Source organism: Condylura cristata, unplaced genomic scaffold, assembly GCF_000260355.1.
Source record: "Condylura cristata isolate star-nosed mole 26May11 unplaced genomic scaffold, ConCri1.0 scaffold00002, whole genome shotgun sequence".
Taxonomy (NCBI): domain Eukaryota; kingdom Metazoa; phylum Chordata; class Mammalia; order Eulipotyphla; family Talpidae; genus Condylura; species Condylura cristata.
Genome location: NW_004567103.1, coordinates 34,579,310 through 34,595,677, shown reverse-complemented (window position 1 = coordinate 34,595,677; position 16,368 = coordinate 34,579,310). Strand labels below are relative to the sequence as shown.

At 34.4% G+C, this 16,368-nt stretch overlaps 1 protein-coding gene across 3 annotated transcripts in view; it reads right to left on the bottom strand.

Annotated features, from left to right (window-relative positions):
* CALCRL (calcitonin receptor-like) overlaps window positions 1-16,368 on the bottom strand; it is a 76,596-nt gene that overhangs the window by 32,805 nt on the left and 27,423 nt on the right. The window lies entirely within an intron of this gene.

Below are 16,368 nucleotides of genomic sequence, written 5' to 3'. Positions count from 1 at the left end.
GATTATTCTCAGATATTTAATTGTATTTCTTCATTAACTCATTTCTTTTTTGCCTGCTGCCTCTGACTTGCTCAATCACTACATGGTTCTCTCTTCTGTGTTTGCTTATCCTAACTTTATCCTCAATAAATTACATTTGTTATTAACCGACCAAATATGTTATGGAAATATTTGTAAATCACTTTCAGATGTTGTCAAATTATTTCCCTACAACTAGGTTGTGTGCTATGTAAAATATAGTAGCTTTTCTTCAATGATGGAAAGATATTAAGTACATAACATATGAGGACATGTTAAAGGCCTAAATCTGTAAGTGAATTTTTCAAGTGTGCTTAGGCCTGTTCAGAGGAAAAGGATTTCAAAATTGAGAAAGCCCTAACTTAAAAAAAGTATAATCACTATGGTACAAGTCACTAGCATTTCCTCTTTCTAATAGCTAGCCTAATGGATCCTATACTTTTACATTAGTTCTCAATATTACACAAAGTGAAAGGAGTTTGGTTCTGAACTACAATTGAAACTATTTTCTTTATTGTATAAAGGAAATAAAAAAAGCTTATTTCTATTTTTAAGTGTTATTGCCCCAAAATTGCCAACATAACATAAAACAATTTATTTCATCACAGAAAGAACTGTGAAAAATGAAGACTGTCTTACATTCAAGTAGTTTTTGGACCATAGCTGCATATAGTATAGTCATTCAGCACTGAAATAACCTCACCCTGGTATCATTTCTTACAATCCCCACAGATCTTTGCAAGATAGACTTTTATGGATCTACATTTCCAAATCCTTAAATTTTAGGAGGCAATCTTCTTGCCTTACTTCAGTGTAAAATCCACATTGTGTTCTACACAGAAATGAAAAATCAGGGCCTTCCTGGTGGCACAAGGGGTTAAGTCTCAGCACTATGCAGCAATTCACAGCCACCAACACAAAGTCTATTGTCAACCAAGGAGGTATCTTGCCCACTGCTCCCCTCAACAGTGTATTTCAGTCAATTTGCCTGGTCTGTTCCCCAGTCTGTTTCTGGTGAACGCTCTCATGCCCTGAATCTCTGACCTGTATCCCGGTTCTTGTATGCATAAATAAATAAATCTTCAAAACAAAGAAATTATAAATCAGTGTGATGTTATCAAAACTAGCATATCAGAACAAATTAACATAAAACCTGTAAATGTATACCAATATCTCCTATTTTTTACTCTCTTCAATTTTTAATACTCATTCACACCTTCCATTATATATATTTTTTCTCTTTAATGGAAACAAAACCTAATAATAAAAAGGTATATTCATGCCAAAGTTAAGTGGGTGAGAAACAAACCTTTTATCATGTACTCCTTTATTTCCAAAATATTTTGGCTTTTTAAAGGCATTAAGCCATGCTCTTTTCTCTGATTACTTATCCAGTAACTGTAAAGTTGGCTAATAGAAACATTTCTCACACACATCTAATTTGCCAGTAAGTATTCTAGACTTTGTATGAGCAAAACTAGACTGTTTCCTGTCTCCTACATGCCTTCTCTTATGGCATATTAAACAAGTTACATTTCTCTTAATCCAAATAAGCAATAAGCACTTTTCTCTAATCCAATATTCATACTTATATAGCAAATGGAAACTTCTTCCTCTCCTTCTACACTATGTAAAATAGATTGTGCAACTCAGAAAAAGTATCAAAATTCATGATCCTGGATATCTTTTATTCTTTTCTCATTGTTTTGTTTTTGGTAACATTTGTCTTTGTGTTAGATTTATTAGTGTAAACTACTATCTTTATTTCTTTAAAAATGAAATGTTAGTTACATCCTTACCCCATCATGGCTTGGAATGTTTCGAAACACTTGGAATAGATTAGAAATTTCAGGTATAAAGGATTTTTATTTCCTAAATATTTAGTAAATTGTGGATAATTTTTTAATAGGGTTTTGGGATTGCAGTATATTTTAGGCTATTGAATAAATAGCTGTTAAGTCACTGATGTAGCATAAATTAGTGTTCTTCAAAGTGTTGGATCATGGATCTACCTGCATCAGAATCAACAACAGAAATTGCTGAATGTGTTAGAATGTCCGGGATCCTTCACAGAACCTCAAGACCAGAATATTAATGACAAGATGAACAGGAATCTTTATTTTTAATAGACATCTAAATTCTTGGCTTGTTAAAACTTGGGAAGCACAAAACAGATATATCATCCTCACTGAGCCATGCTGGAAACTGGACACACATATGTTTCTCCATCTCTAGTACTGGCCAGACTATTTTTAAAAGGACTATCAAGTTTAAATTAAGCAAAAAATTCTGCAGTGTTTCCAGGCACAATTATTACCTTAGATTCCCAGAACCAGTTATTCAAATATCTACTTAAAACTTCTAAAGTAACACTGTAATTATTTTGTTTTTGTGCATTTATGTCACTAGATTGTAAGTATGGTAAAAAGAGGCCTTGTACCAGATACATTTCTGTGATTACAAACCCTAGCAGCATTGGGGATATAAAAAGAGTATGCAGAAAGTGTAGTTTTGAATGGATTACTTCTATAAATGAATTTAATTAAATTGAGGAAATCTGGTGTTTTGGATGGTCTTAATCCTCTCAAGCATATTGATGAAGGCCCAGGAATAAGAATTTTTTCATTCTCTCCCATGATTTTAATATATAATAATGGTTGAGAATGAGAAGTATAGACAGAAGAATCCTACAGAATAATGAATCCTTAAGTATTTCCATGCCATAATCCCTAGAATCTGTGATTTTAAGTTTATGGACTTCAAATGGGAAAATCATCCCAGATTATTCTGAAATATCTGGATAGGCTCAAGCCAATTACTTGCACTCTTCAGAGGAGAAGAGGAAGACTGAACAATTCAGTTCAAGGTTTGCAGCAGAATAAAAGGCACAGTAAGAGGTATACCAACAGAAGTTGAACTCTTACTGGATCTTCGTGTGGGAACCCATGGACAAAGCCAAAAAGAATCTTCTGAGAGAGTAAGACAGCCCTCAAGAGGACAGACAGCAAGGAATTCATGACCTCAGTTCTATGTACAACCTCACAGCATTGAATTCTGCCAATAACCTGAATTAATCTGGAAGCAAATTCTTCCCAGAAACTTCCAGGAGAGAACATAGTTCTGCCAATACCTTATTTGGGTCTTGTGAGACTTGAAATCAAGAAACTACTTAAATCCACAGGGTTTCTGAGCCATAAATTGTGAGATGATAATGTGCTGTTTTGAGCTACTAAATTTATGACAACTTGTTATAGTTGTGATAGAAAAGCAGTATAAGACCTTACCTGATCAAAAATTACTTTCTCCCATTGAACGCTTGGCTTAACTTTCCGCTTCAAAACTGAATGTCATTCCCCTAACCTTCACTGTGCCAGGCAATCACACTAACAAACATCTTTCCAGCTTCCCCTAATTGTTGTGTGATGTTGAGAAAATCAATGCAACACTTTTCAGCGTGGTTACCTCTTAGAAAATGAATATCAAATCTGGCTAGTTCTCTGTTTTCTATTTGTGTACTTGTTAGAAAAGGGATGCTGAAATTGGAGAAACATTGCCTCAAATTCCAATTCCTTTAATACAAATATTTCCTGAAAATGGGTGTATAAGTAGTGTTCAATTCATGTTGACTATAATTTATCATAAATCATCTTGTCAGGTGAAGTCTTATATTAAATGAATTAAATGATAGATATAAATGAACTTGTCTCCTAATAAACACCCTATAAAGTAGCAACTACTGCTTTTGTCTTTTTACTCCATAATTATAATTAGCTGTGACAATGATAGACTCAAATTGAGTAAGTCAGTGAAGTCTAGGATACATATTTTAGTGATTTGGTCAAGGTCACAGAGGTGAATAGGGCTAGCCTAAGCTAAGAAGTCAGACCCTAAATTTGGTGGGTTTTGCCCTAAAACATCAGGGAGAATCAAATCACTTGTTTGGATAGTTAAGACTTAAAGATGTGGATACATTTCCATTTTGTTTATTCAGTTATTTTGTCTATATATTGACTTTTAAATTTTACTTTTATCTATCAAACAAATTTAAAATTTTTTCTCAAATAATTTCCTCTTTGACAGTCTTAGTAGTGTGGTACTCTATGATTAAGAAAAATATCTTTTAATAAATGGCTTCAGAATTCAGACTTGCCATTCTGATAAGACACCAAAATTACAATCACATGTATTGTCTCACTTTTGAACACTTTAAATGAATTTTTAATTACAAATTATTTCTAGAAATCCAATTAGTCACATTTATTGAACATTAATTTCCCCCAAGTTGTATAGAGCTATGGATATGAATGTAAGTTCAAGTTTTGCATTCAATGAAAATATTTACCAAACCGATAAAAAGGAACCTTATACAGATTTTACAGGTATAGTTCATTACTTTTAAAGTCCAAAGGATTCATTCATTCTACAGCAGGATTATATACACCAACATTAGCAAGTTTTCATTCTAATTCAGTATGAACTTGAACAAGTTGCTTGTATTTGTAGGTTTACAAATAACAGTAGAATAAAGATACATAAAAAGAAAATATGTAGTTAGCATACAGGAATTGTTTTGTTCAAAATAATCCTAAATCAAAATGTACTTGAAATGAAATCTTTTCTGACACTGTTTGTACTGGTTCAGAAAGACTTTATCTGGGTCTCCCACTACCCACAGGTTAAAGGCATTTTATTTTGAATCTAAGATAGTGGAAAAAAGACCTCTTGATTAAATGATCTTCTTGTTACATGGGAATGCAGGGGAAAAGTCTTAGAGCCTCATAAAAGATGTCTGCATCTTACCTCTTCATAAACTGCCTCTTTTAGAATAATTCTTATTTTTTGAAAGGCCATTTGAGCAAAGTTTAGTACTCTCTTCTTTACTGCAAAAAAATAGGAACCAGAAAAACAAATATACTTCCTCTTAAGCCCTTGCCACACTTAGAATCTAACCTAGTTCTTCTAGGGCAAGTTAAATTGTTATTACTACTGGAATAGAACCAATTGCTCCTGGGACTGGAAGCCATACTTTTCTGAATTTTGATCAAAGGGGCTTCTGTGTCTTCATTTAACAGGAAATGTCCTAGGTAAAATTTAAAAATCATGGTGTGCAAAGAAATAACAATGCTTACTAAGAAACAATTCAGCAGTGCATAAGCTCAACAACATTATGCAATAGTAAGAAAAAAATTATCAAAATCCTAAGAATCACTTTACATAAAGGAAACCTAATAGCTATTTTTACAGTCTACAAACTCTGGAAAATACTTTTTTGAAGACACCTGATTTTGATTGTCACTATTAAATCTCACATGCTAAGAAAAGATATGTATGTAAATAAAAATACTGTCCTATTTTGTAATGTCCTATTTTGTAATCTCTCTTTACAGAGAGATATTGAGATGAAGTAATAAGATTTAATAGTTAGCACAGTATATGGACGATAAATGATACCAGTTACAAGCAATAACCTGTATTCTTTTGGTTACACTTAAGACTAAAACTTCCTAATTTTAAAACCACACTCAATCTTGTACTTGCAAGCTAAACAACTTCTGTAAAGATAGTTTCCTCATTTGTAAAGTAAATGAAAAGATTGATGTGAAATAAAATGAGATAAATGTAAAATTTCTGGAATTCAGTAAATCTTAGTGATTAATATATCACATTAAAATTTTAAAAATGGGCCTCCCTGGTGGCACAAGGGGTTAAGTCTCAGCACTATCAAACTATTATCAGCCACTGCAGCACTAGTTTGATCCTGGCCAAAGTTGCTGGCCCACATGGTGCAGCAGATCTCTCCTTTCTAGCCCAATGCTCCCCTCAGCAGTGTGTTTCAGTAGATCTGCCTGTTCTGCTCCCCACTCTGTCTTTGGTGAATCCTCTCACTCCTTGCACCTCTGGCCTGTACCGCAACTTTTGTGTGCATAAGTAAATAAATCTTTAAAAAAAAAGCAACATTTTAGAAATATAAGTAAACATACATATTATAAGTTAGTTGCCACAATTTTAGTAGCGTAAGTGAGTATTAAACCTATATTTCAAGTTCCTGGTCAGGTGCATCTTGTGTTTTCTATCTTCTGTAGAAATAATATTGTTTCTCATTTAAGCGAGTCATGAAAATATCAAAGCAAATGGTTGCAAGTATATTCCCAAATATGATTTGAATCTACTTAACTGTATGTTTCCTAATACTGAATTTAAATAAACTAAAGCTCTAGCAAATTGTTTGTATATTTTACAATTAAAGAGTCACATCTTAAAGACTATATATAAACAAACTAATAAAAAAAAAAAGGTAAGTAAACAAGATATAAAACTTCCCAAATTTGACTTTAGTTTTAAGTTGACTTTACCAACACTCATTGGAACCAAAGGAAAAAAAAAAAAAGAAATATTGACTCTGTGCCTACTTGCTTATCTAATGAACATTCCATGTGAACACTTGAATAACTATTAAAGAGAGATAATATTGTGATGAAAATTGGGGTTTCATTTTACAACCTAAAGTACTTACTCACGGGAATAATTTTCCCATTGTGGGCATAATTAGCTGCTTTCCGGTGATTTTGGTCACCCTCTTTTTATTTGAAAGAGGCAAATGGCCAAATCTCAGTCCAATTAGTAAAAGGTGGGACAGAAATGCTTTGTAGTGGATGGAACACTCTCCCTCCAGGAGATCTAATATGGAAAGAATTGGTTGTTGAAATTACATACAAACATAACACATCTTTCCTACTCTGGAGTAAGAGTTTTATATCTCTTTCCCTTCCACAAAGGCAGAAGTGAAATTCTACATAAAAACATGTTTGCCTCCAGAGACAATAAAATTAGAAAATATATAATCCTGTTAAGGATTTTTAAAGCTATGTTGTAATCCACCATCAAAGTTATAGGATTTTTTGCTTTTTTTTTTTTTTTTTGAGCATTCAAACTTTTTCTAAAGCTGTATTTCTTTAATACCTATTAGCTTATTTTAGCATTTGGAAACATGAGAATACTGTTCATACTAAAGATCTAGCATGTCTGTACCCCCACACCCCCCGATTTTAGGTGAATCTCTCTGACAGAGAATCTTTTCTTTCAGCTGCCTTCTGGTCATTGAGGCAGGGGTAACTCAAATCTGGTCAAACTAGCACAATCCCCAGTTCAGTTAGAAAAGGAGCTAGTATTTTAGCTACACCATCAAAATTCACTCTATGGCATTTCTACTGGAGTTATCAGAAAATGTTGTTCTTTTAGCTTAGATTGCAAAGGAACTCTGACATGATTGTCAGACTGTTCTCAGTCATCTTTCCTACCATATGGAAAAACATATTTTTAAAAAATGAAGCCAAGTTGAGATAACCATCTGAGAGATGTCATTATTGGCCACATCTGAAGTCAGTTACAATTCTGGGCATGCTTTTATTTTATTTATTTATTTATTTTTTTTAGGGTTGACTTATTTATGCATACAAAACTGTGGGCAGACCAGAGGTGTGGGGAGTGAGAGGATTCACCAGAGACAGATTAGGGAGCAGAATAGGCAAATTGACTGATGTACACTGCTGAGGAGAGCAGTGGGCGAGACAGAAGAGGTCTACTGTACCATGTGGTCACCTCCCTGGTCAGGGGTAGAACTTGTACTGCAGTGGCCTAGGGTAGCTTCATAGTGCTGTGCTTTAACCCATTGCAACACCAGGGAGGGCCCTGGACATGCTTTTAAGTGTAAACATTACTATCATATACCTAATTTGCTTAATTTGTAGTTTTGTTTCTTGCAACCAAAACATTTCTGATGAACATTTAGAGAAAGGCTGTTATAGTGGAAAGATCATTCATTGTGGACTAAGAAGAATCTATATTTTCATTGTAGTAATTGAATTGCCTGAATATTCTGTTAGTAACTTTTCTGTTAGTTTTCTACCAATAAGAAAAAGTGAATACAAGTTTGTAAACTAAATATAAACAGATATTTTTCATTACCACTAAAGTAAAGTAGCATTATTCATCCCAAAGCACATACCAAACAGTCTTTAGAATTTCAGAAACTACCTTTCCTTTTTTATTTCCACAAATGCACTTGCAAAAAAATAGAAAACATATATCTAATCAAACCCTTGTACATGAAAGCTCAAGCGCCATATATTTAATAGCCAAAAGTAGAAGCAATTCAAATGCTAATTAACTAATGACTAGATAAGCAAAATGTGATATACAATGGAATATAATTTGGCAATAAAAAGAAATGAGTAATTAATACATACTACAATATAGATAAACCTGTAAAATGTTATGTTAAGAAAAATAAGTCAGTCATAAATGACACATATTGACTAATTCCATTTGTATGAATGTCCAGAATAGGCAATACATTTAGACAGGAACCTTATTAGTGGTTGCTTAGGCTGGTAAAGAGTTTCAAGGCGTAGTGATTACTAGTGGGAGGTGTGGGGGCCCCCTTTTGTGTGATAAAAATGATCTAAAATTACATTGTATTGATAATAGTATAACCCTGTAAAACCACTGAATTGTGTACTTTATGAGGTGATAGACTATATGACATATAGTTTAGATCCTAATAAAGCAAGTTTATAAAAAGTAAATGCAAAAAAATACTATGCATCAAAAGAAAAGATTTATGCTGAGTGTAAAATCTTGCTTCCCTTTTCTTCTTTGTTAAAAGAAAAATTAATATTCACATTGTTAAAAAAGTGCACCAAAAACCTGTCAAGTTTACCAAACACACCACAGATATAAATTTTGGATTGTTCCTTCAACTTGAAGCATTAGCTCATGTTCAATATCAACCAAAAATATAATGTATTTTTCATGTTCGGCACAATTTTGATTTATAAGGGGAAGAACATTTTCCTTGAAATTTCTTTCAGACATTTCTTTTAAACACTTGCACAAAAGTATTATATTTCCTTTGAGAATGAAAAATTAGCTTATAAAAAATAATCATTCTGCATAGCTGAAGCAAAAAACTATTACAATATACTTGAAAAATCCCCTTCGATGTAAATACCTCTGTAATTACTTTTTCTGTAATTGTTCAACTCTTTCTTTCTCTCTTTTTTTTTTTTTCACATCTCTAGGCTTTCATTTTATTCCATTTGTGACATGTTTTGTTAGTATAAGTAGTAACAACATAGAAATAACATATAGAAGTAGTAGAAATAAATAGAAGCAAACTTATGGAACTTCAGATCATTCTTAAAAATTAACCTGTGTTGGGTTAATTCCTGGTAGCACAGCACTAAGAAGCTTAAGTCATTTAGCATGAGTTTTATCCCTACCCCTGAGGTGATCCACGTGGTGTGGCAGACCTCTCCTAACCCACCCGCTGCTCCCCTCAGCAGTGTCCTTGTCAATCTGCCTGAGCTGCTCCCCACTCCGTCTCTGGTGAATCCTCTCAATGCCCCTGCACCTCTGGCTGTACTCCAGTTCTGTATGCATAAATAAATGAATAATTCTTAAAAAAAAAAAATTAACCTGTGTTAAAAATCTTATATCCCAACTATTTTCCTGCTATGTTATTCTATGTGAGTTACTACTAGGTATAAGTAAAGGAAAACTAGGAAAAAAGGAAGGAGGAAAGAATGGAGGTAGGAAGTAGAGAAGGGAAGGAGAAAGGAAATAGAAAAAAAAAGGTATCTCTCAGGCAAGTACATTTTATTTAAAATTAACTTTATTCTACATTATCTCTATAAAGAAAAAAAGAATATTGCTATTCCTATAATTTACTTCTTTATAGCATCTGTTTCTTAAAATTATTACATATAATTTCCTCTTATTCATTCATTCTAATAAATTAACTTAGAAAAGCAATTAAGAAACTGATATCTTCTAAAAGGTATGCCAGATATTAATCCACAGTAATACTGAATGCCCTCCCTGGTGGCACAAAGTGTGAAATCACAACACTTTGAAGCTATCCACAGCCACTGCAACACAAGTTCGATCCCTGGAGAGGGAGCTGACCCACATGGCCCAGGAGACCTCTCCTGTCTCCCCTGTTGTTCCCCTTACCAGTGTCATTCAGTAGATCTACTTGTTCTGTTCTCCACTCTGCCTCTGGTGAATACCCTCAACCCTTGTACCTCTGATATACACCCAGTTCTTGTATGCACAAATAAATCTTAAACAAACAAACAAAACCCCCCCCCAAAAAAAACTGATTATTGAGAAATAATCTAAACTTATGTGAATGAAAAACATAATTTTGGTTGGTAAGTTATTATGGGTAAGAGTCACATTCTGGGAATATAGCAGGGGAAAATTAAAAGGGATGGTAGGAGAATATCTGAGTACAGATCAAACCTTTTGAAGAAGAAAGTGGCTGGCAATGCTCGAATACTTGTCTCCATAATCATGGAATTCAGTGAGGAAGGGTGTTGACATTGAGAGTTCACACCTACCTTCATGAAAATTTAATGATGACATTAGTCTAGAAAGATTGTCTATGATGAGAAAGGAAAAGAAATGCATTCTGAGAACTCTGTATGGGAATTCTGCATATTTCAAAACAATGATGTTTAAGAAATTCAAAGTGAGTGTAAATATGTATTGATAGAGGACAAAAGTAGCACTTTCTAGGGAACAAGGAAATGGAAATAGAACGTCATGAGTACAGAAATATGAAAGGCTAATATGAGGGAAGGTAAAGTGCAGGCCAGCAAGAGACGAGATTCTTGTGGAATTAGTGAGTAGAAACCTGGGCTATGTGACTTGAGACGTTTGCTCAACACAAGCCTGTGATCCGTGCTACAAACTGCTGTAATTGTGCACATAACCAAAACACAGCTTATTTTTTTAAATTATTTACTCCTGTGACTAAGTCTGGGTTGTAATTTAAAAATAGCTTTCCCAGTGCAAAAGAAGTTGCACAGGAAAAAGATCCTTGCTGAATTAAGCTGTGCTTAAGTGAGAAACTGCTGCTTAAGGACAACACGTTCCCTGTGAAAAAAGATGGGAAATCCATTTCAGTGAGGCTAACCTTTCAGAGTGCTATTATCAACTCAATTGTATGTTTTTTCCTGTTTCACAAACATGTTCCCAAAAGACTTTTAAAATAGCTTTCTTTCCTGCTAAATTGTTGTGCCAAGCACTTTTTCTGAATCTCAGTCTTAACTGGACCAGGATGTGTTAAAGGAAAAAAAAAAAATGCCCTGTCACGATTGACATGGTTAAAAGGCCTTAATAACAGCAAAACACTTTCCTAACCTGACTGCCCCCTCTCTCACAGACTCTCAAGACAGTATATTTCCATGAAAATGCAAATATTTGCAAAAGAAAATACTTACTTTTTATGCATAAAAGAGTTGGGCAGGGGATGAGAGGATTCACCAGAGACAGAGTGGGGAGCAGAACAGGCAGATTGACTGAAATACACCATTGGTGTATTGATTGGTGAAATACACCATTGAGAAGAACGGCAGGCTGGTTAGGCGAGGTCTGCTGCACTATGTGGGTCACCTCCCTGGCCTGGGATTGAGCTAGTGCTGAATTGGCTATGTATAGCTTCATATTGCTGAGGCATAACCCCTTTCTTGCATCAGCAGGGAGCCCAGAAAAGACACCTTCCCCAAAAGTCATCATTCAAAATTAAGTGAAAAATCTTTCCAGTAAAGTAGGAATTTTTCCTAGGAGACAAAATCACTAGAGAAAATAACTGCTTTGTGTAAAAGTTAACCAAAAATAAAATAAAAGTAAATTAATCTTATGGAGTAGTTTGAAAATACAATCCTTTGTTTGTTTGTTTGTTTGTTTGTTTGTTTTGCTCTAAAGGAAAAGAATAGAAAGCCAGCAATATCCAAGGTCTGATCTGGACACTTCAGAACTAATCTCATGCATTGCTAGGACATATTTTTCAGACTGCAAATTGGGTTGTGGCACTAAGCATAACTTTCTAGAGAGACTGAGAAGTATTTATTTCCTCACCAACTCTTTTTGAACAGCAATAATAGAGGCAATCTTGCAAGAAGAAGAAAGAATGGAAGGGTGGTGGTGAGGGGTTGGAAGGGAGGGAGGGAGGGAATAAAGTGGAAGGGAGGCAGAACATAAAAGACACTTTGGTCAAGGTTATGGTTCTAAAACTCACATGTGATTTTCTGGGACAGGAGGAGATTCCTTCTAACAGTAAGCTGCTTTTGGCCTCAGATAATTTTTAAAGAATAATAGTCAAGGCTCTGTGTTGGAAGTACTGTATAGGAAGGACAGGAAAAGCAGTAGAGAGCAAGATGCAGGGCAGAGAGCTCCCTGGCTCACGTTGAAATCCTGGCTGTGGTATTTACTAACCATGAAGGCAGCAGGAACCTCGTTGCTGACACCTTAAATCTAGCTTTCCGCATTTCTCATTTTTGTTAGAAGAAAATTGCTGACCCTTCCTTGTGGTGCAATGGTATAAAGCACAGTACTCAACCAAACTACAGTTGCTTCAGTGAGAGTTCATCCCCGCCCTAGAGGTGACCCACACCACGCGGCAGACCTCTCCTGTCTTGCCAGCTGCTCCACTCAGCAGTGTACTTTGTCCATCTATCTATTGTGCTCCCCACTCTGTCTCTGATGAATCCTCTTACAGTCCCTGCACCTCTGGCCTGTACCCCAGTTCTGTATGCATAAATAAATAAATCTTTAAAAAAGAAAATTGCTTTTCTGTTTTAAAACATAATGTTGCCTTTTAATATAAATAATATGTCGATGGGGTCGTGAAGTGTCTGGGCTTTATCACTTTGTTCACATTGTTAAAATTTGATTCTGAACCGACTGTCCACCAACCCCGGGGAAAAAAAAAGAAAGAAAAGCTGATATATTTTTGTCTTGTAAAAAAACAATAAAAATGACAATGTATAACCTAAAGTAATTTCAAGTTCAAACTTAAGTTACTGTTCTGTAAAATTGTATTTATGTTGATGTCTTTTACTAATTTTTGAAAGAAAAATGCATATTTGTAAGAAAACAAGTACTTTTTAAAACTAGATGAATTATTTCACTAGTAATATTCTAAGCCCAATACAAATAAATCTTCTACTAAACATATTTCTGAAGAAAATCTGTGGATTCTATCTCTGCTTTAGAAGATATCAATTGTTGAGAAAAGGAGAAGCAGCAAAACAGGAGGAAGTAATAGGAAACCTAATAATATTTGTTAATGTTTGTTTATTTCATGGTCTTTTAAACTAATTACTGCTATAATACCTTTATACTCTAAAAAGTGAGGTATGCAAATTTAAAAAAGAGGATGGGCATAAATTGAGGACTGATACAGTGACATATAAATGTATATTGCTAGATATTAAAGTTTTCTTTAGCAACAAACACGTATTTAAGGACATTTTTGCATTTAAAATATTCAAATAGGGGCTCTCCCTGGTGGCTCAAAGGGTTAGCACTCAACACTGCATGCTAACTGCTGCAGTGGGAGTTTAATCCCCGCCCCTGCCCAGGAGTTGACCCACATAGCTGACCTCTCCTGTCTCACCTGCTGCTCCCCTCAGGAGTGTATTTCAGTCTGTCTGTCTGTTTCTGTTCCCCACCCTGTCTCTGGTGAATCCTCTCACCACCCCTGCACCTCTGGCCTGTATCTGTATGTATAAATAAATCTTTAAAAAAATTCAAATAGGATTTGTTGAATATGAATAAAATCAGGGTCCTAATCTTAGTCAAACCTAAGGATCACAGAAGAAAAACAGCTGAGGCAGGTTCTGGTAACAACAGATGTTCTCTCAGTCTTCTTGTGCCTAGTGCACAAGAGTCCCACTCTACATGTCATCTTGGTTTCTGTCATTAAATATATTCTCTGCAATTTGAACAAAACTATTTGTTGGTGGTAGTCTCATTTTTTTTTTTAACTTGTAAAATAAGGGTATTGGATTAGATTCTTAAGTTCATATCTTCTTGAATTAGTCTGAGGGAAAACTATCATCGATATTATGTTCACGACATATATTAATGAAAATATATTAAGTAAACTCAAAGTAAAAAAGGGATCATTTTTCTGCATTAACTTGTTACAGATATACTTGCAACAAAATATTACAGTTTGCAAAATAATACTATTTTGATGTTTATATATATATTTTGATTTCACTGTTTAGAGATAGTTTTCCTGAGCAGTCCTAAGAAGCATGACAATGTGTTTTGAAATTTACATAAAACATTATAAAGTGGGAAACTAGAAATGAAACTTAAAAATATTAAATATTATTCATAAAATCATATCATATACCATATTTCTTTCATTTAAAAAGTTAAGAAAAACCCCAACCCTGACAGTAGATGTAAAAAGTGAATTCACCATACCCCACCCAGCACTTGAGTCCTCTAATTTGACAAAATTAAAAACCATACTGCAGCTCAACTTGGCATTGCTCTAGAGATCATCAGAGGGCTTTGTATATTCTAATAATTTATATACAAATGTACTTATCTCAAAAAAGCTACCAATGCAATCTTAGTAAAAGCTACTAAATAATTTAATCACTGTATATTAGTGTAAAATGAGTATATGATTATACTCCAGCATCACCTAAGAATACACCAAGCCAAGAATAATATGATTTGAATATTCAGTTTTTTCCTTAACATTTTTATTCTATTCTCTGTTACTATTCTATACTGTTAGTAATTAAAATAACTTTTCATGGAAACAGATATTGCTTTTCTTAAAAATTAAACCGCGATTACATTTTAAAGACAACAAATCAATTAATTCAGAGCACATAGAATATTTACAATTATTCTTGATTAACGGTTTAAAGCCTTTCCTTTTTCTCTTTTTAGCTTCTTCCCTTTCCCATCTCTCCCACACTCCAGACTCAGCGTCACTATGAGTTCTTTGTAAAGAAGTATTTTACATGTGAATGCTTTTAATGGACCCTGCTTACCAAATAATGATTGATAATCACTCCGAGATCTCTGGGAAAGTGTTTACAACTATAAAGTCCTCTTTCCCTCAGATGAGCTTTTCAAGCTTATTTGTTTTGATTCAGGAAAGAGCCCCTAGTGGAATGTCAGGATTTTTTTGGGGGGGAGGGGGGGCAATAGAGGAAATATTGTTATCTAAACACCTGTCAGAAAAATATCCATTTTCTGGTATCTTTTAAAATATTGGTCTCAAATAACTTCAGACCTGCATTAATCTGGAAGCAATTTCTTTTCCAGAAACTTCCAGGAGAGAGCATAATTCTTCCAATACCTTATTTTGCAGCAATGGCATACACCTTAAATACAGCAATGGCCCAAAACATGATCAACAGAGTCAAATTATTGAGATGTTGTGTATTCTAGAACAATATAACTTTATTCATTCTTTCAACAAGAGTTTCTTGAGCCATTAGAATGTGCCTGACACTTGGCTATATGCTTAAAAAACAAACAAACAAACAAAAAAGTGAGCAAAGGAGATTAAGCTCTTATAAAATTCTAGGGGAGAAAGTTTGTTAAATATTCACACAAACTTTAGATTAAAACAGGAACACAAGTCTATGCCAGAAGTAAATCCTGTCTTTTGAAAGCAAAAGTACCTGAAACAGACTGCCCTACATCTCCAGAATTAGTTTCCTCAAGATACCCTGTTAAGGGCATGGAACATTTTGAGCCAGGAGCAATGCAATCCAGAGTTTGAAGAGAACTTTTGTCTCTTCCCTGAGTCCTTCACATTTCATTCATATAAATAGAATTCCTTAGAAAAATTTTGCCCTTTCCTAATATAAAACACAATCACCACTCTCCTTTATATAATTTAGAAGAATGTAGTTTGGGGGATTTCTTCTAGGTGTAGGTTTATATCTGAACATGTCCTGTCTGTCTGAGTTTATTTTTAATAGTAAAGACGAAATAGATCATCCTGTCTTGTCATGTGTGAGGATGAAGTCATCCCATCTGTCCTTGTCATTTGAAATCCCCCTTCCCTCTGGTCGGTGCTTCAGACTGCTCAAAACCACGCTTTAATCTAGAAACTTCTGGTAGGACGTGCATAGTCAGTCGATGCCAACTCATTGACTGGTATGATTGTTTTCCTTTGATGATCACTTTGATGCTTTTTGATTGATGTCCAACCTAACAGAAACCAGAGGTATTTTTTTGTATGTCCCAATAATTGTGAATTAACAAGGAGGATCTGAGAAGTGCTTTTTTTTTTACTTCATATCTTAAGTTTGAAATTTAACCAAGCAAAGAGAAGGAAAGAGGAGACATGACAATGAAAACAACATACAAATATCTCCTGTCAGAAAGGAGTGGAGGGAAGAGGGTATGGGAGACAGTGGTAAAACACGAAGCTATAGAAATGGAGGACACTAAGGAGATAAATAACTTGTTAAAGACACTGAGCTTCATCCTCAAACACAGGTAAAACTGAATTTG